Source organism: Panthera pardus, unplaced genomic scaffold (assembly GCF_024362965.1).
Source record: "Panthera pardus isolate Hobbes unplaced genomic scaffold, ASM2436296v1 HiC_scaffold_15, whole genome shotgun sequence".
Lineage (NCBI taxonomy): Eukaryota > Metazoa > Chordata > Mammalia > Carnivora > Felidae > Panthera > Panthera pardus.
The window spans coordinates 74539368-74565945 of NW_026526710.1; the positions used below are offsets into that span (position 1 = coordinate 74539368).

At 47.3% G+C, this 26578-nt stretch overlaps 2 long non-coding RNA genes across 4 annotated transcripts; one reads left to right on the plus strand and one right to left on the minus strand.

Annotated features, from left to right (window-relative positions):
- Nucleotides 1–1174: 1174 nt before the first annotated feature.
- Nucleotides 1175–19869, minus strand: LOC109275636 (uncharacterized). Of its 3 annotated transcripts, none has more exons than XR_002084287.2 (4): nucleotides 19449–19869; nucleotides 19150–19298; nucleotides 18106–18238; nucleotides 1175–2962 (listed from the first exon to the last, which is right to left on the minus strand). It is a non-coding gene; the product is annotated as an uncharacterized LOC109275636 (long non-coding RNA). The 3 variants fall into 3 exon arrangements; XR_002084284.2 differs by lacking the exon at nucleotides 1175–2962 and adding an exon at nucleotides 15191–17744; XR_002084281.2 differs by lacking the exon at nucleotides 1175–2962 and having other exon boundaries at nucleotides 17786–18238; nucleotides 19449–19866.
- On the plus strand, nucleotides 4198–9990 carry LOC109275637 (uncharacterized). The gene is made up of 3 exons (XR_002084288.2): nucleotides 4198–4570; nucleotides 9225–9323; nucleotides 9902–9990. It is a non-coding gene; the product is annotated as an uncharacterized LOC109275637 (long non-coding RNA).
- Nucleotides 19870–26578: the final 6709 nt, after the last annotated feature.

A 26578-nucleotide genomic window follows, 5' to 3' on the forward strand; every position in this document is an offset into this window, starting at 1 on the left:
TTGTTTTCCACTTCCCAGCAGCAAGATCATTTTCTGTGATACGGAAACAAAAGCGTTATTGACTAGTTCTGAGTAGCGCTGTAGTCCTTCCAAGGCATTTACACTACCCGCTCCCTCAGGCCGTGAGTCGTCTTCCTGGTTCCTTGGCTCAGGTAGATCAACACGCAACACTCTGAGTTGACCACGCATTTTTCACAAGCCCCAATCGCTGTAGTCTCTGAAACTTCCTGACATGGTTCTTGAAAGGGCCAGGTTCCTCTTGGATGGATGGCCATAGGGAAGTCACCCAAGGACCATTTGCCTGTAGGCACTGTCTTAGAACAATTTCTCTGTGCTGGGGACAACCCCTTGTTTCTATTTTCAGCGGGTCCCCGTATTGACTGGCTGCTCTTCTAGCCGCCCCATCTGCTCTGTGCCAGGCTTCCTTCTCTCACTCAGGCATTGCAGGGAGGGCCCCTCTGGACATCTTTCTTGCTCCCCTCTAACTCTAAATAAGGTGAGGAATGTTTTTGAAATCATCCAAGGCAATTTAGTGCTGACAAGGGCAGGAAAAGTCAGGGGAGAGGATTAAAAATAACAGAAAAATGATAAGAAAAATTTGACATCTGTGATTGTCATCCCTGGAGGCTATCATGACATGATTAGTCTTGCTCCTTCTCAGTCCCTCATGGGATCAGACGTTGGCCCTTCCCGTCCCTTCTATCCCCTCGTTCATGTGTGGGACACTCCTGGGTTTCCCTCCCTTCCCTTTTCTTCTCTCTACCTTCCTGCCTTAAATGAAAGATGCAAAGGTTAGACTATTTGATCCATAAATCGGAAGTCCTCTCTAAATCTAATAACTTTTAATCTAATAACTTTTCTTTTCACCTAGTGTAGTTACCTGAATCCACATTCCTCCTCCCATCTCTGTGCATGGGACGCATCTGAAAGCTTGCTGGGCAGCTGTACTGATTTTTAGAGACACCACCCCTCATCGGGATCACGTGGAATTTTCTTAATACTCAATATAACTCTCAGTGTGTGTATAAAATATACGGCATCTGAAAGCTTGCTGGGCAGCTGTACTGATTTTTAGAGACACCACCCCTCATTGGGATCATGTGGAATTCTCTTAATACTCAGTGTGTGTATATAAAATATACAGCCAACCCTTATTCACAGTGGTTATGATCCATAAGGTCACCACGAGCACTGAATCGGTGAATTAGCAACCACTGCTCCAAGGGACAATACAGGGTTAGTTTTCTTCCAGTTTTGATCACATTTCTTTCATCAACTGGTCAGTACATAAATTGGCTTCATGTGTGTTTCTTTCTTTTTTTTTAAAGTCAGTTTATTTTGAGGGAGAGAGAGCAAGCACGAGCAGGGGGAGGAGCAGAGAGAGAATCCCAAGCGGGCTCCATGCTGTCAGCACAGATCCTGATGCGGGGCTCGATCCCACAAACTGCAAGCTCACGACCTGAGCCAAAACCAAGAGTCGGATGTTTAACCGACTGAGCCACCCAAGCGCCCCTGTGTGTGTTTCTTTTTAAAGACACCTTATTTAATATAGATTGTTAATTAATTACATTGAAGTCCCAACAGTAGCATTATAACTCAGGCCCAAAGGAGGCTTTTCCAGCACAAGTATTTTCCCCGGGAGGCACACCCCAGCCTTCCTGCACTCACCAGACAGCGCTTTAGCCCTGTACGTAGGGGCATTTTAAATGGTGAAATCAACAAAAAGCACAAACTGCAAGAAACACGACACTAAATAGACGGTGAAAAGGACACATGTTTGCAGCGTGGTGGCTAAAACAAGGAGATACAGCATTGCCTCATTCACCCTCAGCTGGGACCGTGTCACATCAAGTGGTTCAAAGTTTTGACCGCTCTGCACATCTCAGCAACTGACCACAAAAGCACAAGTGTTGATTTGGGGGCTATAAGTAAATATTAGCGAGTAGGTGAGTTCACAAATATGAAATCTATGAGTGATGAAGATCAGCTGTATACGCACAAGCAAAGACATCCACTCATACACACACACACACACACACACACACACACACACACATCCACATACATCACTCCCAGGCAGATCTCATCTGTCTCTGTTGTAACTACCAGGGCAAGGCATGATGGGAGCCAGGGATCACATCTGGCTCAGCGCTGTACACACCATACTTTACGCAGCGCCTGGCACATTGTCCAGTAAGGTCAAGCCCACACTCACAGAGACTCTACACTCCCTCCACCATCTACTCCAGAAACATAGCCCACAACGATTAGATGTGATTTTATAAAAGCTGCCAAGGCCATTTTAAAGTTGCTCATCACATCTTCACCTACTTTAGATACATAACTTTTATTATGATTGGCCCACTGAGGCAGCTCTTTATGGATCAAAAGCACACATTCATGTAGTTTCCAAGCCGAGAGTGTCTATTGTATATAAGTAGCTTGTTGATTCGACCACCATCTGGAATCACTGTGGGACTTTTATCCCCCACTTTTAATAAAGTAATGAACAGGGTAGTCCATTGGCCCAGTTCTGTGTGTTTTAACTCACTATTAATGTGGTTATGGCTCTATAGGCATTTGGACTTGGGGGGCCCAAAGAGGGGAAATGAATTCGAAAATGTGTTTGTTAAAAAGCTCAAGATCTTTTGGAGGAGAGAAAATAGGCGTATTTCCACCCAGTGGCCAAAAACAATGTGTGGTAACATTGAAACGGGTCTGGACCATTAGGTATTTGTCTCTATACCTAAACGTGAGCTGGTCTTCTTGTGAGGCAAAGGTTGGGGTGAGGAAAAGGAACTAGATGGGTCAAGGGAAATCTGTCAGGATGGCTGTGGAAGATATTATATGAAGGCAGTTCAATATAAGCTTTCAGAAACTCCAAACTGAATTCCAGCTTCACCACTAAAGAGTGAGGTGATTTGGGACAAGACACTCTGCTGTCCAGTCTCAGCTTTCTCACCTGTAAAGTGGAAATGATACAGCATAAGCCTATTTTAAGAATTAAATAAAATGATGCATAGAAATCAATTAGCACAGGGGCGCCTGGGTGGGTGGCTCCGTTGGTTAAGCGCCGACTTCGGCTCAGGGCATGATCTTGCGATTTGTGAGTTCGAGCCCCGCGTCGGGCTCTGTGCTGACAGCTCAGAGCCTGGAGCCTGCTTCGGAGTCTGTGTCTCCCTCTCTCTCTGCTCCTTCCCCACTCATGCTCTGTCTCTCAAAAATAAATAAACATTAAAAAAAAAGAAAAAAAAAAAGAAATCAATTAGCACAGTGCCTAGCACATAGAAGCAGTCAGTAAGTGACAGGAATTGTTGTTATGTCTGTTTGAAAGGAGGGATGACAGCACTTAAGTGTTGCAAACACGCATGCATTACCAGTAACAAGCGAACAGGATTGTAAAAATTGTAAGGAATAAGAATGTTCTATGCTTTGGTGCAGTAGGATCTATTGAATTATCTGTCAAATAGATAATATAGGGGGCGCCTGGGTGGCTCAGGGGTTAAGCATCCGACTTCGGCTCGGGTCATGACTCATGATCTCACGGTCCTTGAGTTCCAGGCCCACGTCAGGCTCTGTGCTGACAGCTCAGAGCCTGGAGCCTGTTTGGGATTCTGTGTTTCCTTTCCTCTCTGCCCCTCCCCCACTCATTCTCTGTCTCTCAAAAATAAACATTAAAAAAAATTTTTTTAATACATAATGTAAATAAGAGAGAATCCTAGATAAAATGACTGAAACTTTCTGTATATTTCTGCTTGACTCTATTTCAGTGGAAATGCACAAATAATGTTAAATGGGTCATATTTCTTTCCTATCCATCCACCAAAAATAAAGGGCAGTAAGTTAATGACAAATGTGAATAGAAGATGTTCCAAATAAATAATGGGCCCTAACTGCCTTTTCAAGGAAACGGCACATGCTTAAAATATATTTCCAGGGTGACTGGGTGTCTCGATTGGTTAAGCATCCGACTTCGGCTCAGGTCATGATCTCCCGGCTCGTGAGTTGGAGCCCCACATCGGACTCTCTGCTGTCGGCACAGAGCCCGCTTCAGATCCTCTGTCTCCCTCTCTCTCTGCCCTTCCCCTGCCTGTACACTCTCTCTCTCTCTCTCCCTCTCTCAAAAATGACTAAACATGAAAACTTTTTATGAAATAGATTTCTAATCTTATCAAATTAACAGTATGTGATGTCAGGGTCTTGTCTGGTGTTGCATTCATAGCCTCTGGTAACAGGTCTGGATGCGTGGGAACGTGGGAACTCAAGAAAACAACCCCCAGCTGCTCTGAGGACTCCCTGCCTCCGTGCTCCCTCCCCACCCTTGAAGCCAGTGTTGGTCTTGTGGTTTCCGCCTGCTGTTGTCCCTTCCTATTTCTCATGGGTTGAATGTGTCCACAGAAAGATATGTCAAAGGCCTAACCGCCAGTACCTGTGAATGTGACCTTCTCAGGAAATAGCATCTTTGCAAGATAGAATCAAGATGGGAGTTGACTCCGAAGGAGGCTGAGCCCCTAATCCAATTGACTGGTGTCTTTATAAGAAGAGAGAAGAAACACACACAGAGTAGCAGGTGAGGACCCCGGCACACTCAGGGAGGACAGGGTGGGAGGACACCATGTAATGCTGGAGGGAGAGGCTCACGTGTCTTGCCTACAAGCTAAGGAAGGCCAGGGATGGCCGGAAACACCAGAAGCTGGAAGGGAGGCACAGAGCCTTCCCTCGCACCTTCAGAGAGAGGATCGCCCTGCTGACACCTAGATCCTGGACTTTCAGCCTCCAGGACCGGGAGAGGATACATTTCTGTTGCTTTAACTTATCGGTTTGTGGTACTTCATTAAGGCAGCCCCAGGACACGAATAGACTATTCCTCCCAGAAGGTCAAGGGTGGCTGGGTGGTGGGAGTTTATCTGAGCAGTTTTTAATTCCCTGAAGTTCCAACCCTATAAAATTATAGCAGGCTGCCTTTAAAGGAGAGGGGCAAGAGGGGACTAAAATCATTTGTGTTCAGAACACATTGGGCAACAGGTGATGTAGAAAGAAATTGAACATGCAGAACCTTGTACAATGTCAGCCACTGGAGGGGTGGGGGACAGACGGGGATCTTCCGCTCTCCAGGGCTGGGAGCCAGCATCTGAAGCCTGGGATGCCAGCTGGTCTGCCTGTTTTCGTGAGGACAACATTGATTTAATCTGCCCGTGCCTGATCTTACACGGAAATTTCCAGGACATTTGCGTTGTCCTCTCTTCTCCTTCCCCACCACTTTCCAGCAGCCAGGGACTCCATCCCAGTGTAAGAGATCCACTCTGCCCCCTCCTAGTCAAGAGGAAATGGAACTCAAGTTGGTAGGCTTTGAACTAGCCTTGCTCGATTAACATACACCCTGCTTACCTCCACGATATGTGAACTCGGCTTATTTGGACTGAGGAAATGCCCCATCATCCCATTGACACAGAGCCTAAAATAAGAAGCAAATGCCAGACTCCTTACGCAAAAGGGACTCCCCTGGCACCATAAAGCTTGTAATGGAAAACAATTCCGCTAGATGGAGCTCTACTGAAGGTTGAGCCTTGACCTCGTGTTCAGTATCGGCGGTTATGGGAGCAATTCCAGAATGAATGAGAGGATCTCAAGCAGGACTACCTGCGACCTCGGACAAACTTAGAAGACGATTTTACTCATCCTTAACGTTTGACGTAATCTTCAGATTAGGCAGAATTCTGGCTGCTTCCCTCATTAATAGTCTCACCTGTGAGCAGGTTCCTTCTACCTCCCGGCCCTGGAAGGGCTCAGGATCCACACACAAGCAAACCACAAGGTCAGATGGAAATGAGTCAAGGAGGTTCTCAGGGCCCAGGGGCTTAATACAGGAGGCAGCTCCCAGCCAGGTTAGCCTGGTGCCTGGCATGGAGGGGTGGGGTGGACAGAGAAGGCTTCGCCAGCATCTCATCAGTGGATGCCATCTGGCCCTTGCTGGACTGAAGGGACGCTCTGGGCCTGTTAACAACCTTCTAGGACACTCTCAGTGATGGGATGGATTGACAGGACAGGGTTGAGTGCATTTCTAGTTGGACAAGATAAAGGACCTGAACGGGCTTCTCCCAGTTCTGCTGGGCATCAGGTAAAAACAAAGGGGACTAAATAAAGAGTAGTAAAGCTCTGAGAAGAGCTCTCTGGATGCCACCACCATGTACCTTGAAAGGGGCCTCCCCTTTGCATTAGCCATGGAAGACTTTTCTTCCATATATATATATATATATATATATATATATATATATATATATAATGAATCAGTGATTCATCACTTACATTCAACACCCAGGGCTCATCCCAACAAGTGCCCTCCTTAATGCCCGTCACCCATTTAACCCATTCCCCCCACCCACCTCCTCCTATAGCAACCCTCAGTTTGTTCTCTGGATTTAAGAGTCTCTTATGGTTTGCCTCCCTCTCTGTTTTTTATCTTATTTTTCCTTCCCTTCCCTTATGTTCATTTGTTCTTTTTCTTAAATTCCACATGTGAGTGAAATCATATGTTTATCTTTCTCTGACTGACTTATTTCACTTAGCATAATACCTTCTACTTCCATCCACACTGTTGCAAATGGCAAGATTTCATTCTTTTTCATCACCAAGTAATATTTCATTCTACACACACACACACACACACACACACTCACACACACACACACACACCACATCTTCTTTATCTACTCATCAGTCAATGGGTATTTGGGCTCTTTCCATAATTTGACTATTGTTGATAGCGCTGCTATAAACATTGGGGTACATGTGCCCCTTTGAATCAGCATTTTTTTATCCTTTGGATAAGTACCTAGTAGTACAGTTGCTGGGTCCTAGGGTAGTTCTATTTTTAGTTTTTCGAGGAACCTCCATACCGTCTTCCAGAGCGGCTGAACCAGCTTGCATCCCCACCAACAATGCACAAGAGACCCTCTTTCTCCGCATCCTCACCAACATCTGTTGTTGCCTGAGTTGTTCATGTCAGCCCTTCTGACAGGTGGGAGGTGGTATCATGGTGGTTTTGATTTGCATTTCCCTGATGATGAGAGATGTTGAGTATCTTTTCATGTAAGACTTTGCTTCTTCGAAGTGACAAAGCGTCCTTTGAACACCAGCTTCATGACACCCTCCTCATCCTCAATTTCCCCCACTGTGAGTTGGCAAGAATCGTTCTTTCCTTGTGGTATCGTGATAAGGTTTGGAAATACCACCTGGAACTTTCTAGCAAAGGGGCTGGCATATAGCGCGTCCTCAATAAATAACTTTCTCCTTCTCTTCCTGCTGCTCTTCTCAGAACTTAGGAGCAGAGGGGCCCTAGAAACACAAGAGGTTGATGTAAGGATTACGGATGAATCACCAAAGCAAAGCTGTGGAATACCTTGGCACAGATTTTTACCATAGGCGCAGCTAGAGCAAGTTCCACTCTACCTCGCCAGCGTCGGTGCTGATTATTGGGTTTTGACCGTGGGGAGGCGAGGGCGGGACTCCCTGCTGTCTCCCAGTTTGCCAGCTGAACGGATCTAAGGACGGACCCAAAAAGTCAAAGCCAGGGGTGCTGACCTCCCCCAGATAATCGGCACAGGTGCCTCAGCAGCAGCTGCACATTCTGAGCTGTCCCCGGGACATTGTGCAACAGACGAATCGGATTTAGGGTGCCTTCCCTTTCTTCCCCCACATGCCTTTCTTTCCTCGCCCATCAGAGTTACAGTCCCCCATCTTTCTGCCTTTTTGTCCTCCGTCAAAACTTCACCTCAGGGAAAAAATTGATTACCAGCAACTTTAAGTCAACAGACATTCGTGAAGTGCTCTCTCTCTCCCTAGACAGGAGTTTTCCTCCTTTATTCACCACCGAGAAGGTGGTGCAAATGTTTTGGAAGGCAGGGATCTTCTGGGGTCCCTGAGATCACCCCCCAGGGCACCTCTGCTCTTCCCTGTCTCCAGGCTGCTGGAGGCACGGTGCGTTTGCAAAGGCGTCCTCGGTAGCAGGTGGAGGTTTGTAATCGTTGGGTACCAGCTACTGGAGTTCCTGAAAAATGGCAGCAAACATCCATAAACAAACATCAGAGATGAAATACAAAACGCTTGGCATTTGGCGTTATTTTTAAAACAGCGTTTACCAATTTCCTGCCTCTTTGCCAATTGTTAAAGTTGCCAAGTATCTCTGTAAAATTTGGCCTGGCCCCCACCTCTCAAATTGTGACCTTGGCTCAAGGAAAACATGATGTGAATTCAGGCAAGCCAAATGTATACTTGCGTTTGCCAAAATATCCTGATTTTATTCTACTCCTTTGTCAATCGCGTAAGGAAAGGGTGGCCTTAGGATGTGGGATAGATGCCTGGCTTTGACAGCCGGGAGGCCAAAACAGGGGTGGCCAGCGTGGAACTCCCTTAGCCAGCATTCTGGGCTCCCTCTTCCGCGGAAGGAGCTGTTAATCAATCTCAGCCTTTGTTCTCACGGGGCAGGGACAAAGCCTCACGATCCTTCCCAATGCGACTGCTTGAGAGTGGGCGCTGAGCTGAAAAGTCTCATTGGAGTTTAATGTGGGCGCCCCGTGGGAAGGTCAGAGCCATCTACCCGTCGTGAAGTCCTTTAAGCCACCTACCAACTGCAGGGTAGGTGTTTCAAAAGAGGCAACGGGTTGCCCCTAAAATTCCTCCCAACTCCACTGTTGGCTGATGCCTAAAGTTCTGTCACTAGACCATCCGTCCCTAGAGTCCATAGCCTTAATGCCTACGGGGCAGACCCTGTGCTAAGTGCTATGTTTACAGGAAGCAAGACCTTTGCTTTCTGCACATATCACACAGCCTCAGGTGGGTAGGGTTTGAGAAGGAGCCAGGGGGAGCATGGGAGGCAGAGGATTTAATCCCTGAGGGAGAAGAGAACAGAAGGAAGGCTGCAGGGCTAAAGATTTCCCTCCCTGTCCTACCCCGGGCTGGCCTTCGGTTAACACAGGAGAACGTGAGTAGAAGCTGACATTTCCCCCCAGAATCATCCAATGCCCGTATCCAACAGGATTCGGGCAACTCTCCCTTTGGGCAGAAGAGAAGCAGGTGCAAATTATCTGCTGTGTGATCAAGTCACTGGAAAAATGTTAAGTATCTGTGCTGGTGCTGTTATAAAATTATATATTGTTGTTTTCTCCTTGTTATTACAAAACTATATATTGTTACTCCCTCTGAAAGAGTGAGTGTTACCTTTACAGGACAGAAACTCCCAGAATGCTATGCCTGCTCCAGCACTGGCCTCCCGTATTTCAAACCTAGAGTGGATTCTTTTTAACAACTCCCCTACCATTCACACAGTAAGTTGAATAATATCACGAATGTAAAGAAATTCGGCAGGGAATGAAATTTTTCTTTTATTGCACTTCACATACATAATCATAGAAGTTAAATAAATTAATGAATAATAAGTAAATAAATAATAGTACATTACCAAAAAAGGGGAGGGGAGTAAAGACGTCTTTTTTTTTTTTTTTTTTTTTTTTTTTTTAAGGAAAGGGAGATCTTTTGCCTACATGTCGGTAACAAATAGAACATTAAAGTTTTTGTCTTTGAGACGTGTCTACACATTTGACAATGATTTCATCAAAATCGATCCTGAATTGTCCCCTTCAATAGGCACATAGCCAGATTTGCCAATGTGTCACATAGTTCATCGGGGAATATGTTTTGCTCCTTTTAATTGCTAAAGTTTTCTCTCCTTTTAAAAATTGAAGTGTAGCTGACATACGCTGAAGTTTTCCCTGTAACAAGAGGCATCTAAGTCGAGAAGGAAAGCCTTAAACACAAAGATGAATGTGGCAGATACCCATCCCATGTCACAGCAAATTCCAGAAAGGGCAATACAGTTCCCATCCTTGTTTCTTTGTTTCTTCAGGACCAATTCTAGCAGCTCTCAAGGGTCTTCACCGTGGACAAACTTTCACCAAACACCCATCGCCGGCAAATGTATCACAAATTTCTATTCGGGCTTCAAACACTGCCCTTTGAATTTCATCAGGCAATCTAAGACTGGCACCTTTGGTCATTTCTGCTAACGTTTCTTCCTTAAATTTGATTCTTTTATCTATTTCCTGACTTTTTGGTTGTTGTTGTTTTGCAGAAGTAATTGTCCTCTCCACAGTTTGTTTGCACTGATCTCAAGGAATCATTTCAAAGTGTTGTGTGCCTTGTTCAAGGTGGATTCTGCCAGTTTGCAAATATTTTTGTATCAACTTCTTGTCTGGGTCTTCAAGGCTCCCATTGTTTCCTTCTCAAAAGCTATTTGGCAACAAAGGCGTGGCAAGTGGAATACGGCGTGGCAACTTCCAAGTGGAATACAGCGTTTTTTAAAAGGATGAAGAATAAGAATGTGCTAATTTAGGCTTAAGGACATAGTGCTAAACTCAACAGCAAGCACAGTTGTCTAGAACTTGGACCAACGGAAGATTATTCAGGGCAGAATGTTGGATCAGTGACGTTACTTAAGATTTGCCAGTGCAAGGTTATAGTGAAAAACAGACCAACTTTCAGATGGCTTTGCTAACGGTTTTAAATTCTCTGCAGACAATGACCCCTTCGCCTTATTCCTGCACCAGGCAGAGCCCTCCCACTGCCCACCTTTTAACCCACAACCCAGAGTCACTGCCTCACACTGGGGTTCGGATCTCAGGCACATCCCCTTCTGCTGTCACAACCCCACAACTTCTTGCTGTCACGCTGGTTTCCTTATAGAGGATTAAACAGATGTATTTATTTTTTTAAATACAGTTTATTTATTTTGAGAGACAGAGGGTGTGGGAGGGGCAGAGAAGGAGGGAGAGAAGGGATCCCAAGCAGGTGCTACACACACAGTCAACGTGGAGTCTGATGCGGGGCTTGAATTCACAAACCTGAGCTGAAATCAAGAGCTGGGTGCTTAACTGACTGAGCCACCCAGGCGCCCCTGAACAGATGTAAAAACCGAAATCCCACAGGTTGATTTTTCTCCCGTTCAAGCTGCAACCCCTTGCCTGGGAAGGGACCCAAGGATATCAGAGTCCAGCCCCCACTCCTCTAGGGTCAAGGCCAGCTGTTCGCAGGGAATACGGGGTTCCTTCTGGGCCTTCCCTCCCACTCCCCGTACATCCTCTTCTTCCTGGCATCTGCAAAGTGGGGTTCTTGTCTCTTTCCAACCACTAATTACCTTTGGGATCCTGGAACAATGACTTTTCTTCCTGCTTCCTCACAAGCAGACTTTCAACTGAGTCATTTGTAAGCCTCCTTCTAATGTCCCCGGGCGCTGGCTGTGAGGTCAGATGACTTTGGCCGCCCATCCAGGGCTCCTGCACATGATGCCAGTGCAGTGAAAGGTCAGCTCCTGGCGCCCCCTCTCTCACACTGTTCCTTGTGCCCCATCCCCGGGGCACCGCGGACCCTTCAGACTGTCACGTTTCCTTGTTTGGCATTTTCTGAACCGTTGGGCTCTGGAGACTTCCAGATGTCTTTCTGTAACGGTCAGAGCGGGATTTCCTGGGCAAAATGTTTCCTCTGCAAACATTCTTGTTTGTCGTGGCACTGCCCTCAGAATGTGCAGGAAGGATTTCTAAAGGACAACTCCAGGGGCGCCTGGGTGGCTCAGTGAGTTAAGCATCTGACTCTTCGTTTTGGCTCAGCTCATGATCTCATGATCGGTGAGTTCAAGCCTCACATCTAGTTCTGTGCCGACAATGGAGAGTCTGCTTGGGATTCATTCTCTCCTCCTCCCCCTCCTCCCCCTCCTCCTCCCCCTCCTCTTCCTCTTCTTCCTCCTCCCCCCCTCCTCCCCTCCCCCTCCTCCCCCTCCTCTTCTTCCTCCTCCCCCTCCCCCCTCCCCCTCCCCCTCCTCTTCCTCTTCTTCCTCCTCCCCCTCCCCCTCCTCCCCTCCCCCTCCTCTTCCTCTTCCTCCCCCTTCCCCTCCTCCTCCTCCCCCTTCCCCTCCCCCTCCTCCCCCTTCCCCTCCCCCTCCTCCCCCTTCCCCTCCTCCCCCTCCCCCTCCTCCTCCTTCCCCTCCCCCTCTTCCCCTCTCCTCCTCCTCCCACTCCTCCCCCTCCCCCTCCCTCTCCTCCTCCTTCCCCTCCCCTCCTCCTCCTTCCCCTCCCCCTCTTCCCCCTCCTCCTCCTCCCCCTTCCCCTCCTCCCCTTCCTCCCCCTCCCTCCCCCCTCCTCCGCCTCCTCCCTCTCCTCCTCCTTCCCCTCCCCCTCCTCCCCCTCCCCCTCCCCTCCTCCTCCTTCCCTTCCCCCTCTTCCCCCCTCCTCCTCCTCCCCTTCCCCTACTCCCCTTCCTCCCCCTCCCTCTCCCCCTCCTCCTCCTCCTCCCCCTCCTCCCCCTCCTCTTCCTCTTCCTCCTCCTCTCTCTCTCCCTCTCAAAATAAATAAACTTAAAAACAATAAAAAATAAAAGACAACCCAGCCTGTACATGCCACACACCAACCAGCGGTGGAAGATAGGGATGGAATGGTTATTCCCATTTTACAGATGGGGCCCTTGAGTTCTTGAGGGTTGAAATGCACTGCCATGGTGGCGCACGCAGCAGAACTGGGACTAAAACACTCCCATCCCCGATGTCTTCGTTACTCCTCCAAACCCACTCCAAAGAGCTGAGCTCAGGCTTGGCCCACGCCCAGTCATCCCAGCGATACAACCGCTACCCAGCGTGCACTCGGCTGCGGAGTATGAACAGATCCCGCGCCTTGCCTCTAAGAATTTATGTTTCGAAAATCACAAGATTTGCACAGTGAGCATGAAGATGTCTGTAGAAATAGAAAAAAGGAGTGAGAATATAGCAATCGCTTATTTTTATGCCTTCATATGTTTTTCTATCAGGACATAAAAATCTCTTACCTCTATCCGGCAACAACATATTTAGGAAACGGTCCCCCCCGAAAGCTATAGACCAGGGATGGCAAATGTGTGACATGTGCCCTCGTAGTCCCTGGGGACCTTTGTGGTAGATGGTTCCCCCCCCCCCCATCATGGCTCTCTTCCCACTTAGCACAGATGCGGCCTCAGAATCCTTCCTGACACAGCCCGCTGCTTAGGTACATAATTGACACACGATTTCGAACGGTGGGCCAACCTGGGATTTGCTGTCCTGTTACACATCTGAGGCTTATTATTCTAGAAAACGTAAAAAGAGTGAAATTTGGGTGGTCTGGCCTTCCAGTGGGCTGCTGCTTGGTATGTTTTCTCTTTTCTACCCCTCCCCCCACACCTTTCCCCAGCCCCCAGACAAAGCGCTCAGGGCAGCCGATGGCCAGGCGCTGGGTAACCATGGTTCGAAACAGAAGTTCCACACCTGAGACACGTAAACCGTTTGTAGAGTGACAGCGGTTTACAACGTAAATGATTCCTTTGCAAAGGCACACCTTCCCACCCACCCCTTGCAGACTTCCTGGAACAGGTGTTCTTTGTAAAAGACCCCACCCCCCCCACCCCCCCACCAGCCAGATGATTCTAATGTTCCCCACCCCCCTAAGAATTGGAGCTTGAGAAATTATCCCTCGGAGATATTTGCCATGTCTCCGAGGATTGAGTCTTGAAGAGTGAGTCAAATTGCTTGGAAATCGTTTGTCGGGAAACTCAGCCGTAGGAATACGGTGGTGAGGGAGGTATGTTGAGCACCAGCTGTGTTCTTTATCCCCTTGCATGGCATCCACTCCCCCACTGTCAACATTAGTGACTTCCAGGACTAGGAACGTACAAGGAGCCTCAACCCCTGTGCTGGGTTGAATAACATTTCCCCCAAATTTCACGTCCGCTCGGAACTTCAGGATGTCGTGAAGTTGACATGAGGTTGAGGTGAGAACATACAGGACTCGGGTGGACCCTGAATCCAACGAGCGTGTTCTTAAAAGAGAGACACGCAGAAGAAGACCATGTGACCACAGAAGGCGATTGCAGTAACGCGTTACAACCCGGGAAAAGGCACGGATAGTGAGCAACCACCAGCAGCCAGGCACAGGCACAGAAGGATTCTCCCCTAGAACCTTCAGAGGGAGTGTGGACCTGCCAGCGGCTTGATTTGGACTTCTGGCCTCTAAAACTGTGAGAAAATGCATTTCTGTTACTTCTTTTTTTAAAAATGCTTATTTATTTATTTAGAGAGACAGAGACAGGGGATCTGAAGCAGGCTCTGTGCTGACAGCAGAGAGCCCGATGCGGGGCTCGAACTCACAAACCGTGAGATCACAACCTGAGCCAAAGTCGGACGCTTAACTGACTGAGCCACCCGGGTGCCCCCGCCATTTCTGTTATTTTAAGGCGCCAGTTTGTGGTAATTTGTTACGGCAGCCCTAGGAAACGAATACACCTTCCAAATGATAAATCTGCTCCCAATTCTTTAAAAACATTTTTTAATGTTTATTTATTTTTGAGAGAGAGAGCAAGCAGGGGAGGGGCGGGGGAGGCACAGAATCCGAAGCAGGCTCCAGGCTCCGAGCTGTCAGCACAGAGCCCGACGCGGGGCTCGAACCCACGAACCGTGAGATCATGACCCGAGCTGAGGTCGGATGCTTAACCGACTGAGCCCCCCAGGGTCCCCCGAGAACCGCTCGATTCTAAGCTTGGGCTCCCAGCTGGCGGGGGCTGATCCCTGAAAACTTGAGGAAGGGAGGGATCAACAGAAGCAAATGAAAAGGAGGACAGAGCATCTGCCAGCAGTGTCTTTGCATCTCTTGGGCCTTCGGTGTGTTGCCCTTTCCCTCTACCTTCTTCCCCGGGACAAAGCTCACTTGTGCCCTGCTCATCTGCCTCTTTACTCCTCTTGTCTCGCTAAGGATGACTCAGAGGCACTGCTGGGCCAGGGAAGTTCTGCAGACTGGCGTGGTAGCCATTGGATGTCTGTAGCAATAACATGCAGATAGAGGAAGGGCCTTTGTGCGCCAGGAGAAAAGGCAGTGAGACCTTTGGCTGTGGGTTTCCAAGAAAGGCAGCGGCTATTTCATGCCGCACAAAGGGCTGGCTGGCCCAGATAGATAGAAACCTTGGGACTGCTCACATCTCCTTCCTGGTAGCCTCCCCTGCCTAGCCCCGTGACGGAAGGAGCTACCCAGAAGCACAGAACACGGCTGAAACATTACTGCCTTCAAACGGGTTCTAGGAAGGGCCATTTTGTATTCTCTAGATGGGCACCAAACCTATGCTTTGTTTTCACCATCCCTGAACCGGCAGGATGGGCAGGGAGTCCTCTGTGATCACCCAGGTCCCATCTCTTCCTAATATTTCCTAGTCTTGAAACCCATTTAGCACTCAGGTTACCCTCAGATGCCCAGTGGTCCTCTTGGATGGCTCAGACTCCTCCCAGCCCTGAAAAGCTTGCCAATGAAAAAGCGGAGAACTTGTAGCCCGCTGGTCTCCCCTTCCCAGCTGGCAAGCTTGCAAAACAGCCCCCCTTCCTGAGGAGTGGGGAAAATGAATCCGTTAGAAATAAGAGGGCGACAGCTCAGGTCAGGGACCAATTGACAAGGGGCACCTTCAGGAGGGCTGTTAGAGAAGATGAGGCCTGTGGATTTCCTCCCCATAAATTGTCACAAAGTTGTAGACGCAGACTAATAATCGTGTTGTCTACTATGTTGACTGCATCAACTGCAGCTGGGAAGGGGCGGGGAGAGAAAACTACTACCGTCAGCTTCCAATTATGCTATGGTAACTGTTTAAACTTTATTGAGTAAATAATTATCTCTGGGAATTTAACAAGAAAGAAAACACAGCATAACACCCATTAGTCATCTGTTAGAGGTCAAGGCTTAACTATATATTTAACACCTTTTTTTTTGGTTTGTTTTTTGGGTTTTGGTGGTTGTTGTTGTTTTAATTCAGCACCCTGGTTCAGCGTGAGACGTGAGCTAATCATACCTCCAGGGGGTAAATGACTAGTTCTTTGGATAAATTGGGTTTTTGTTTTCATCTCTTCTTAGAATCTTTAGGGTTTGTAATTTATTTTGAACCAAAGGCAAGAAGGGAATAGAATATGCAGGTGTCTCCAGGTGACCCATGTGAGAACCAGGTGTGGGGGTGGGGGGAAGCAAGTCAGGTGGGTTCTCCACGGGTCCAGTGCACAAGGACCCAGAGAGGTGCGTGAATGTCGCTTCGAACAAGAAGGGAGGTATACAGCAGAGGTTTGGACACACTGATTGGTCTTTTAAAAAGAGAAGTTAGTGAGCCCTCTTATAATATCTGTGCTGGGCTCGAAACAAAGGCTCCGTGGACAATAATGGCAGATTCAATGTTGTGATAAAATGGAGAGATGGCAATCTTTTTCCTTTTGATCGTAAGAAGTCAAATCAAAGCCTATGTGCGTGGCTGGTGTTGACTCTGCCGTCGATTCAGAGGACGGCTCTCTCTGACTGCGAAATGAAGGAATGGGTCATCATCTGGGACCCTGGCCTCTGAGGTAAGGTTTCCTACTCTTGGTCACGGTTGCATCTGGATTCTCTTCCCACCCGGGGCACATTTAGGGAGTTGAAATTGCCATGGCCAGAAATGCGGGCGGTTGTGGTGACTTGGGGCTAAACAGTAGAGCTCTGTCCTGACCCAGTGTGGGGTGGGGGCTGTGGAGACTCTGGAGGGAGGTGCCAGAGAATTCAGAGGTAGGACCCCCTGGTGAGATGGAACACTGTGTATTCTCGTGCTTTGAACACGTTCAGATACAGCTGAGCCATTTGCTAGTGACGGGACAAGAACTTTCATGAAAAGGTTGGGCTACCTGTGCATCTCCTCATCTTAAGGACACCACTCCCTGAAGAACCCTTTTGTCTTGGTTTGCAACTAAGCCTAATTCCTTGCGGGGAAAGAAGAAAAAGTGTACAGAGTTTGTGCTTCCCTTCATCTTTGTTGGCTAAGCCATCTGGTCCTAGTTTGAATCTCCAGGGAGTGTGTGCTGATCGGCCTGGGTGCTAATCTAGGTGCCCCTTCCCTGGCCAGCGCACCTGTCCCCCAGCTGCCTGGAGCTGTTTCTCTGGACAGCTGGCCTGGCACACGGAGCCTGCCTTGCTTGGGGGGGTATCCCCTACGCCCGCAAGCACCCTGCCCCATGCAGGAAGCACCCTGTGACTGACCAGCCCCTAGGGGCCAATGACAGGAGGACATCAACATGGGACAACTCTGCCTTGCAGTTCGTGTTCCAGAGCTTTCTTCAGGTCGAGTGACCTTAGGTCTCGATAATTCCTCAGAGGGTTTTGTGCTCTTAGGGGTCATGGTGGCCTTCTAGCCACAATCCTGCATTTAGGAGCAGAGGCCCGCTCCTCTTCGCTGGTGAGTGTGGTGCTTAAGATTTACTCCAGCTGTGTCCGGAGACTGGTTTCTGTCCTCCTTAACCAGCTAACCCCGGCGTGCAGCTTTGTAGGGGAACCACATGGGAGCCAGCTGAGGCCGCCGACTCCGGGAAAACAGCCCGGTCTCCCAGAAAAGAGACCAAGGCCAAAGCTTAAGGCAGTAATAACAACTTTGATTTATAATGAGAACTATTTGTACATAATTACTGAAATATTGATTGCACATTCAGCAGGGTGCTTAAATTAAAGACAAACCAAATCTGGCTACAGCACCGAAAGAATCTTCTTGCAAACGGTTGCCATTTAGCCCTTTCCTACAATAGTCTGGTGGGATTGTATAGAGTGCAGTTCAATTTATCGAGCATTGCCTTCAAGGATGACGGCTCCTCGTCGTGCTTGAGGGGTTCCTGGTTGAAGGCAGAAAACAGTTACCATGATGCAATGTCAGTTCTATGTAGGGCAGAGGGAGGTAGGAACAAGGATGAGGGTCAGGGAAAAGATCAAAGATGGACTAAAGGGAGGAACCGACTCCGGACACGAGAGAAGACCCGTCAGATAAGCCAGCACGGAAGGAGCTTTAGGGATTGCTCTCAAGCCACATTTTACAGCTAAATTCAAATATAAAGTCATGACCATTAACTTCACATGGGCCTTTGAAGTGTGATTGCTGCCTGGTATATGCGCTCTTATTCTGCAAACTTCCCAGGACCTGCCTCGCATTACCTCTTAGACGTCCCCCCCGCCCGGCCCCCCACTTTTCCGCCCACACTGACCTCTGCTAAGGAAGTCAAATACAGCCGGTGCACCCTACCTCTGAGCCGCGGTATTTGCTGTTCTCTTTGTCCGCAGTGGTCTTCCCCTTCAATCTTCTCATGGGTTGCTCCTTCCTCCTTTTCAAATCTTTACCCACATGTCTCGGCGAGGTGGTTTTCTGTCCTTCCTATCTCAAATACGGCTCTGCTCCCACCCAGTATTCTCTATTCTCCTTCCCTGAGTTATGTTCTCAAAATATCATGCTCTGTATTTTACTGACTTGTCATAATCTATTCTGTAACCTATGTGTGCACAGCGACTTTCGTCTGTTTTGTCCACTGCTGTGGTCCCCCAGCCTCGAATGGTAGCTGACTTGTGGCAGATATTAAATACGTATTTGTTCAAGGAATAAAGTGACCTCCTCAGCTATGTTTTAATTTGCTGTTTCACCCACTCAACACGGTGCATTTTTTTTAACTTTCACATTTCTATTTTTCATTTTTTCACACTGACTTAAAAAAAATTTCTCCCCCCCCAAATCCTCCTGGTCATTTTTTTTTTTTATAGTTTCTTATAGCTTGCCTATCTTTATGATTTCTCTTTCTTTCAGTCTTTACATACTGGACACATTGTCACTTTATATATTTTTGCATCTGCTCATTTCATTACCTAAAGGAAGGAGGTTGCATTCTGTGACTCATAATTTCTACTGATTCTCACTCATGGTGGCCTGTTTGCTTGTAGGTTTCAGGATCTTTGATTGGTTGATCCTAATGTGGGGGAAATCCTGAGGGTCTAAGATGGGGCTGCTTTGATCTTGAGACTATGTGAGTCCGCTTCTACTGAGGGCAGGGACCCCGTCTGAGTGTAATGCAGGAGTCTCCATTTCTCCTCCCCGTCACCTTTGGCTGCTGGCCTGTTCCTACCCTCGTCATTGCGTCATTACCATCATTACCGCGCCACCCCTGGCCTTGGAGCTCAAGGCAATCCCGCCTCCCGTATTCCCTTGTTCCCCAATGTTCCTACTCTAGATCCCTCTCGCTTCCCCTCCCCGACCCTCACTTAACAGGATCCCAACAATGCCATAAAGAGCCCGTTTTACACAGGATTTGTTGTGCAGCATACGATACTGCTAGACGCAATCCAGGATTTCCTTCTGCTCCCATGCACGTCTGCATAATTATAGACTCTTGTTTGCCAAAGGCGGGCCGGAGCGGTCTCATGACTCTTGCTGTCTCTCAAGCAGGGCGCCTGGGAAACAGTGTCCCCTCTGTAAGTCCTGATTTGCCGGTTAATAGGTAAGCACCCAATCAGGCAAATTAACATGCTTCACAGCTACCCCCCTTTAAGCGCATGCTCTAGTTCCGTGCAGTAAGGCCGTTCCTAATGATCCACACTCACGCTCTGGAGAGAGCTTCCCTGCGTTCGCTCCCGAGGATTACTGCAGTGTTGCTGGTACGATTTTCGCCCACTGCCACCTCCAAACCTGTTGCCAACTGTGGTTTGGAGCGGCTGGGCCGGCATCCCGGAGGCCTGTTTGTTTGTCCTAGTATTCATTACTACTTGGCTCGCGCCCCATCTGCCAGTGCAGAGTTATTTATATCGAATCGGAGAAGTCCTGGTGAGCTTCCCCGTGTAAGTCACATCCTCAGAATGTCTTGCATCCCCGAGGACTTGGCACGTGGGATCCTCGCAGGAAACCCCTCCCTGCTGACCCAGGGGGAAACTCCTGGTCTCCCTGGGAAGTGGCAGCTGGTCCAGCCATCTGCTTGGCTGATAAGGCCTTTGCATCTCGGTCAAGAGCGCTGGCCCACAAAACCTGCAGTGGAACTTGCCCAAAGAGGTGGTGACAGCTGAGTCACAGAGGATAGCATTGAAACTGCAGTCCTGGGGGATGGAGAGAGCCTCCCAGGAGTGGAGCCAGGGTGCTGAGTCATGCCCCTCAGCCCCGCACTAGCACTACGTGCTGTGTGTCAAGGCTTCCAGAAGAAGGGGACGCTGACTGCAGGTCACCAATGCTCCCAAGCCCCCCGGGGGCCTGTTCTGTGAGCTCTGCAGGTCTGAGAGTGAGCAGTGCCTCCCCCTTTGATGACTAACTGTGGTCAATGTCACATTCTAGCTGTAATTCATCAGCTCTCATGCTTTCAACCAGCACAAACCTCACTGCAGCCAGCGTTTCACTGTGAGACACAGGATAGAGCCAAGTGAAGGTCTAACTCAATTAACAGATTAACATGAGTCCACAGGCGCAGATCTCTACAGACATCTGATCAGCCCTGAAAGAAATCAGGCTGGGGGTGGAAACGGTCCAATGATCATCTTAAATGAAACAGAACAAAGCACCGGTCCTCAAATCCACACTTCCATGGGCGTTTGTAGCAAGCAGTATCAGAGGCATGATGTGGGGGGAAGGAGCCCGTGAGAAAATGTATGGCCTGGCAAAATGTTGTGCTCAAAGTAAATTTTCGAATGGAATGTATTTATTTACAAGTGTGCCACACGCTATCAAATCACGGTGTGGGGAATCTGTGCCTAAGAAGCCTGCCCCATCCTATAGCTTCTGGAAAGGAGTTTCTGCCAGGGGAATATCAACATTGCACCACCAGGCCTCTGTTGAAATTGACTGGGCGCAGGGAGGTGGCCTAGTGTGGGTGGTAAGTTTCAAAACAGTTTTGAAACACCCACGGTGCTTGGCATCCTGGGTTCTGTGGTAGGCAGAGTCACTGGTGCTGTTTACACATCCATGGAAGGTTATTCTGATTCTACTAGGATAAAAAGACCATTTCTAGTTCCAAAAGAGCAAACCCAGCTGTTTCTGGATTCATCCCTTTTTCTCTTAAATGTAGCCTGTTGTCACAGACTGTTGTCATTGGTTAAATTTTTCCCTTTGCGCTGAAAGATTCCTTTGTCATTCTCTGAAGGTTAGTCAGAATAAATATTACAATTTGGACTTTAAGCTTAGGACAAGCAGATATTAACTGTTCTGTCACTTTTGTTTCTGGAGAAAGGTAAACAGATTGTGGTTTGTAGAAATTCTGCAAAGTTTGACGGTGTTTGATAGAGAAGCTATTCTTAGGGGTTAGCAGTCGATTCCAAAGAGAAAACTATATATGTAATTAACATTACCCCCTTTTGTTCATTTGTGAAAAATTTAAAGTATTTTTTAATGTTTGTTCATTTTTGAGAGAGCGAGTGTGAGCAGGGGAGGGGCAGAGAGAGAGGGAGACACAGAATCCAAAGCAGGTTCCGGGCTCTGAGCTGTCAGCACAGAGCCCGACGTGGGGCTCGAACTCACGCACTGCAACATTGTGACCTGAGCCGAAGTCAGATGCTTAACCAACTGAGCAACCCAGGCATCCCATTTGTGAACATTTTAAGAGATTTTTTTTTTTCATTTGATTTTTATCGTGGGATATAAAAATATCAGGAATAAAAACAAAAACCTTTGAAATTTGATTGCTGTATCTGTTTCTCTCCTGTTCCCAAACCTTCAACACCCTGCCCCCCTCTTAATTAATGACAATTGATCTCATTTCACCCAAAAAATAGAAGACTTCAGCAAAGAACTCCTAAGGTACCACATCCCTCCATCTCTCGTCTCCCTACATCTGTCCCATTTACTTCATCTTCTCTGGATTCTGTCCTTCCTCCCAATACAAAGTATCCCCTCCCCTCCCACTATTCAAAACTGCTGCTATGACTATTTGCTCTCTTTTTGGCCCTGGGTCCCTCCTGTGAGCACACCGATTTGCTGTCATATTCCCCATCTTTAAAAACAAAAAACAAAAAAGCATGGACCCCACATGCCCTGTAGCTATATCCTCATTACTCTGCCGTCCTTTACAGGAACTTCTCTATATGGGGCTATTTCCACCACCTTTCCTTCCATTTTCTCCAGAACGCACTCAGGTTGGCCTTTTGTTCTCACTACAACAGTGGAATGTCTTTGGACAAGTCACAAGTCACCACCGTGGTTCCCAGTGTCACAGTCAGTGGTGCTGTCCAGTGTCTGGGTTGGGGAAGGTGTCCCCGTCAGTCCAGTTCTGTGGAATGCTTGGGGATAGCCTCCCTGCTTCCGAAACCCTTGTCCAAGCCTGGTTCTCTGACTCTTTCAGCATTGATGGCAGTCTTTCAATAAATTCCGTTTCAATTTAAATTAGCTAAGAGCTGGATTTTGATGCCTGTAGTAAAGAGCGCTGAACCAGTTCGTCAGAGGAGCTAGACTGATTCGGTTCTCCAGAGTCATTCCTAAAGTACAGCAATCTGGGAGATTTGCTGGGCTCCTCACCCAGGGGAGAAGGCCGGGGATGCAGGGGGTGGGGGGAGTAGTTGTGGTTCCATCTGCTGATGGCTAAACAATGGCCTATCACCACCACCCAGATGCATCGGCCACTTCTCCCAATGCTGCCCCTGGGTCATGGCTCTCCCTCTTTCAGGGTTGATCGTGATACTCATTCTGTTCAAATTTGTCTATTCAAAAATGAGGTGAACAACCTAAAAAGCAAAATAAGCAAACAATATGAACATGCAAGGCTTCACAGAGGCAGCACCAATAGCCAATAAACACAACCAAAAATGCTAAAAGTAGTAATTGAGGACGTGCGAGTTATAGTCTATCAGAATAACAAGACTTTAAACCGGTACTACTGAACTGATGAGATTGTAGACAGCGGGCGCTTGAAGACACAGCTGTCTTGAAGAGCAAATGAACAATATCTACAAAAGTGAATGCTGTGCAGACATTTTGGCCACAGCTATAGAGAAAGCCGGAGGAAGATGCCCAAGATTGTGTACAAGATTATATGCGGCAACATCGTTTTTAATAATGGAAAACCAGAAACCGCCTAAATCTTCACCATTAGAGATCGGATGAATAAGTGGCATTTACATACGAAGGAGTATTAAACGGCAAAAATGAATGAACCCGAACTCATGTTCAACATGAGTAAGTTTCATGGACAGTTTGTGGAACAAAAGCAAATTGCAGCAAGAAGCATTCAGTATCCTTATAAAAGTTCAAAGCAATGTGAGAAGGGAGGCTATATTTTGCTTAGGGATACAGGCCTGTGTAGCAAAGTTTAAGGAAATGCATGGGAATGATAAACACTAAATCATGAATCATTGCTATTTCTGGGTGTAGGGGTGCAAAGGTGGAAAGAGGAGAATGTAATGAGCAAAAGTCTCACTCTGTTCCTTATGTTTTAGGTAATAAGCTGGGTTGTGGTTGTACCTTCTTAAAGTAGCTAAACTCTTTCAGTAGTAAACGCTTCGTGAAACAGAGGGATTAGGAAAGAGGGTTTGCCCGAGAGGTTTTCCCAGGTCCCTTGAGGACAGCTGTGGGTCCTGCAAACACTGATTTTTTTCTAGAAGTGGCGTCGGGATCAATCTAAGCACTGATTTGGCCAGCATTTCCTCCAGCATCACCCGGTCTCCTGGTTCATGAAATAATGGTTCTGTTGATGTTAAATATCTGCCTCTTGCAACATTTGTTATGTGATCTGTTGAGGGGAAATGTGAGCCACTAACAATCATTTTGGTTCATTTCATCTCCTCCTTTCCCATCTCCTTGTTATGAATGGGTTTATTTAGGGAAAAAACCAACAGGTAACTGATTTCTGCCAATGCTTTCTTCTCTCTGACCTCTTGGTCTTGTGCTCACTAGCCTTCTACAGAAGCAGTGGGGGAAAAAAAATAACCAAAGCATTTGAGTAAAAGAGGAGGGTGCTGCCATTGTGGGCTTATCAACATCCTTGTGTCATAACAAAAATGATGGGAATGTCCTCTCCATATCCCCTCCACAGCAGGACAACGGCCTTTTACTCCACGAAGAACTGTCCACCAATATGTTGGGCAGTTGTAATACCATGGAAAACAACACTAGGATGTGCAAGGGACATATTCCCTGGAAATAAATTGGCAGTGTTTATCAAGATCCTTTCAAATGCTCATGCCCTTTAACTCAGAAATCCCACTTTTTGGGGGGCGCCTGGGTGGCTCAGTCGGTTCAGTGTCTGACTCTTGGTTTCAGCTCAGGTCATGATCTCACAATTCATGAGTTCCAGCCCCCTGTCAGGCTCTAAGCTCACAGCATACAACACAGAGCCTGCTTGGGGTTCTCTCTCTACCCCTCCCCTGTGTGCACATGGTCTCTCTCTCTCTCTCTCTTAAACAAACAAACTTTAAAAAAAGAGCAGATTGACCCTCTCTCAAATGCCAAAGATTTTTAAAAAAATCCCATTTTTTTTGAATACTACACAAAGGAAATCATCAAATGTTATCAAATATTTATGCCCCCAAATTACCAAACCTAAAGTTCCCAAACAAGGGACAGTTAACAAAATTGTAGGAAATCCTAACAATATACAATTAAGAAGCCACTGAATGTGATGTGTATAAGAGACAATCATAATAGCACTTTAGTTGGAAGAAGTAGAATATGAAAATGTAATCTACAATATCAACCCTATTCTATGAACTGACCACCATCTATCTGTCTAATCAGAAATAAAATATATAGGAATATTAGCAGTAATGCTCTCTGGGTTAAAAAAAAGGGGGGGGATTATATATATAGCAATTAAAAAACAGGCTTTTCTGATTTTTCCAAAGTTTTCTACGATGACTATGTATTCCTTTAAGAATGAGGGGAAAGGTTATTAAAAGAAAATCACACAGCTTGAGAAATAGGTACGTTACATAGAACAGAGAATGTTCTTCCACAATCCTCCCCTGGGTCTCCTTGTCGCCGGCTGTAAGCAGAGACGTTAATGTCCCCTCCTTGGGGTTGGGAAAACCCGAGATGTAATTGCGCAATTGTTGTAGGCTGATTGTGGACAACATAGTGAGATTTACCTCCACCGGGTTCCCACCTTAAATACCGGAGAAAATGCCCTCCTGCTTTAGGCAGGCAGGGGAAGTGAGGAACCATCTTGAAATACAGCAGAGCAGTGTGTTCTTAACAAGGCCTGCCCCGGGGGAAGACTGGTTAACCAGAGCCTCACCTGCTGGGGTCTCATCAGGGCCTGTCTGACCTGGGGAAGGGAATACCCAGCTCTGGCTTGTTCACACCAGCCTGATCCACCTAAGGGGAGAGAAAAGCTGGGAAACACTTGTGTAGTTCACAGTCCAGAGGCACAGGCTCCCTGGGAGACTGACACCTGGCCCCGAACTGCGGGATACCTCCCTTTCCCCGCCACCCCGCCACATTGCTAAAGGCCTGTTTATATCTGTTCCTCTTACCCAGGACACCATGCATACCTGCTACCTAGAAAAAATTATAAGCCATATCAGAAGGTGAGAAGAGACAGAACAAGTATCCGAACCAGACATGGCAGGGACGTTGGAATTATCAGACTGAGAATTAAAAGAATTTTTTAATGTTTATTTATTTTTAAGAGACAGAAACAGATCGCAAGTGGGGGAGGGACAGAGAGAGAAGGAGACACAGAATCCTAAGGAGGCTCCAGGCTCTGAGCTGTCAGCACAGAGCCGGCTGCAGGGCTTGAACTCACAAAGCACAAGATCATGACCTGAGCCGAAGTCGGACGCTTAACCGACTGAGCCACCCAGGCGCCCCTCAGACTGAGCATTTTAAATAACTATGGTGAATGTGCTAAGTGTGCTAATGGATAAAGTTAACAGAATGTAAGACAAAATGGGCAGTGTTCACAGAAAGACAGGCATCCTAAGAAAGAACCAAAAGAAATGCTAGAAATAAAAAACATTGTTAACCGGGGGGCGCCTGGGTGGCTCAGTCAGGTAAGCATCTGACTCTTGATCTCGGCTCAGGTCATGATCTCACAGTTCATGAGTTGGAGCCCCGCGTCAGGCTCTGTGCTGACAGTGCGGGGCTTGCTTGGGACTGGGTCTACATAAAGAAAGAACATCGAAGAAGGAACAAGCAAAGATAACATACTTATTTTTTTTTTAAGATTAAAAAAAAAAAAATGTTTATTTATTTTGAGAGGGTGAGCGAGCGGGGGAGGGGCAGAGAGAGAGGGAGACACAGAATCCAAAGGAGGCTCCAGGCTCTGAGCTGTCAGCACAGAGCCCAATGCAGGGCTGGAACTCACAAACCGTGAGATCATGACCTGAGCAGAAGTCAAATGCTTAAATGACTGAGCCACCCAGGTGCCCCTATTTTTTTTATTTTTAACCATCAAACAGATAACATTTTGTTCAAGATAATGATGGCAACAATGTATTCAACTATATATACTTATATATAAGTGAAACGAATGAAGGCAAGGGACAGGCAGAAGGAATTAGGATTATTTTGTTATTACAAGGCACTCCCACTGCCTGTGAATTGGTATAGTATTGTTGGAACGTGAACTTGGATTCGTGTAAAAATATATTGCAAATTCTAGGGCAACCACTACAAAGTTCAAAAAAGAAACAGAACTGATGTGCCAAAGAGAGAAAATGAAATCATATGAAATGTTCAATTAAAACCACAAAAGGAAGAAAAAAAGCGGGAGACAAAAATTGGAGCAAAGAACAAGGGTAACCGATGGGAAACAGTCACAGAT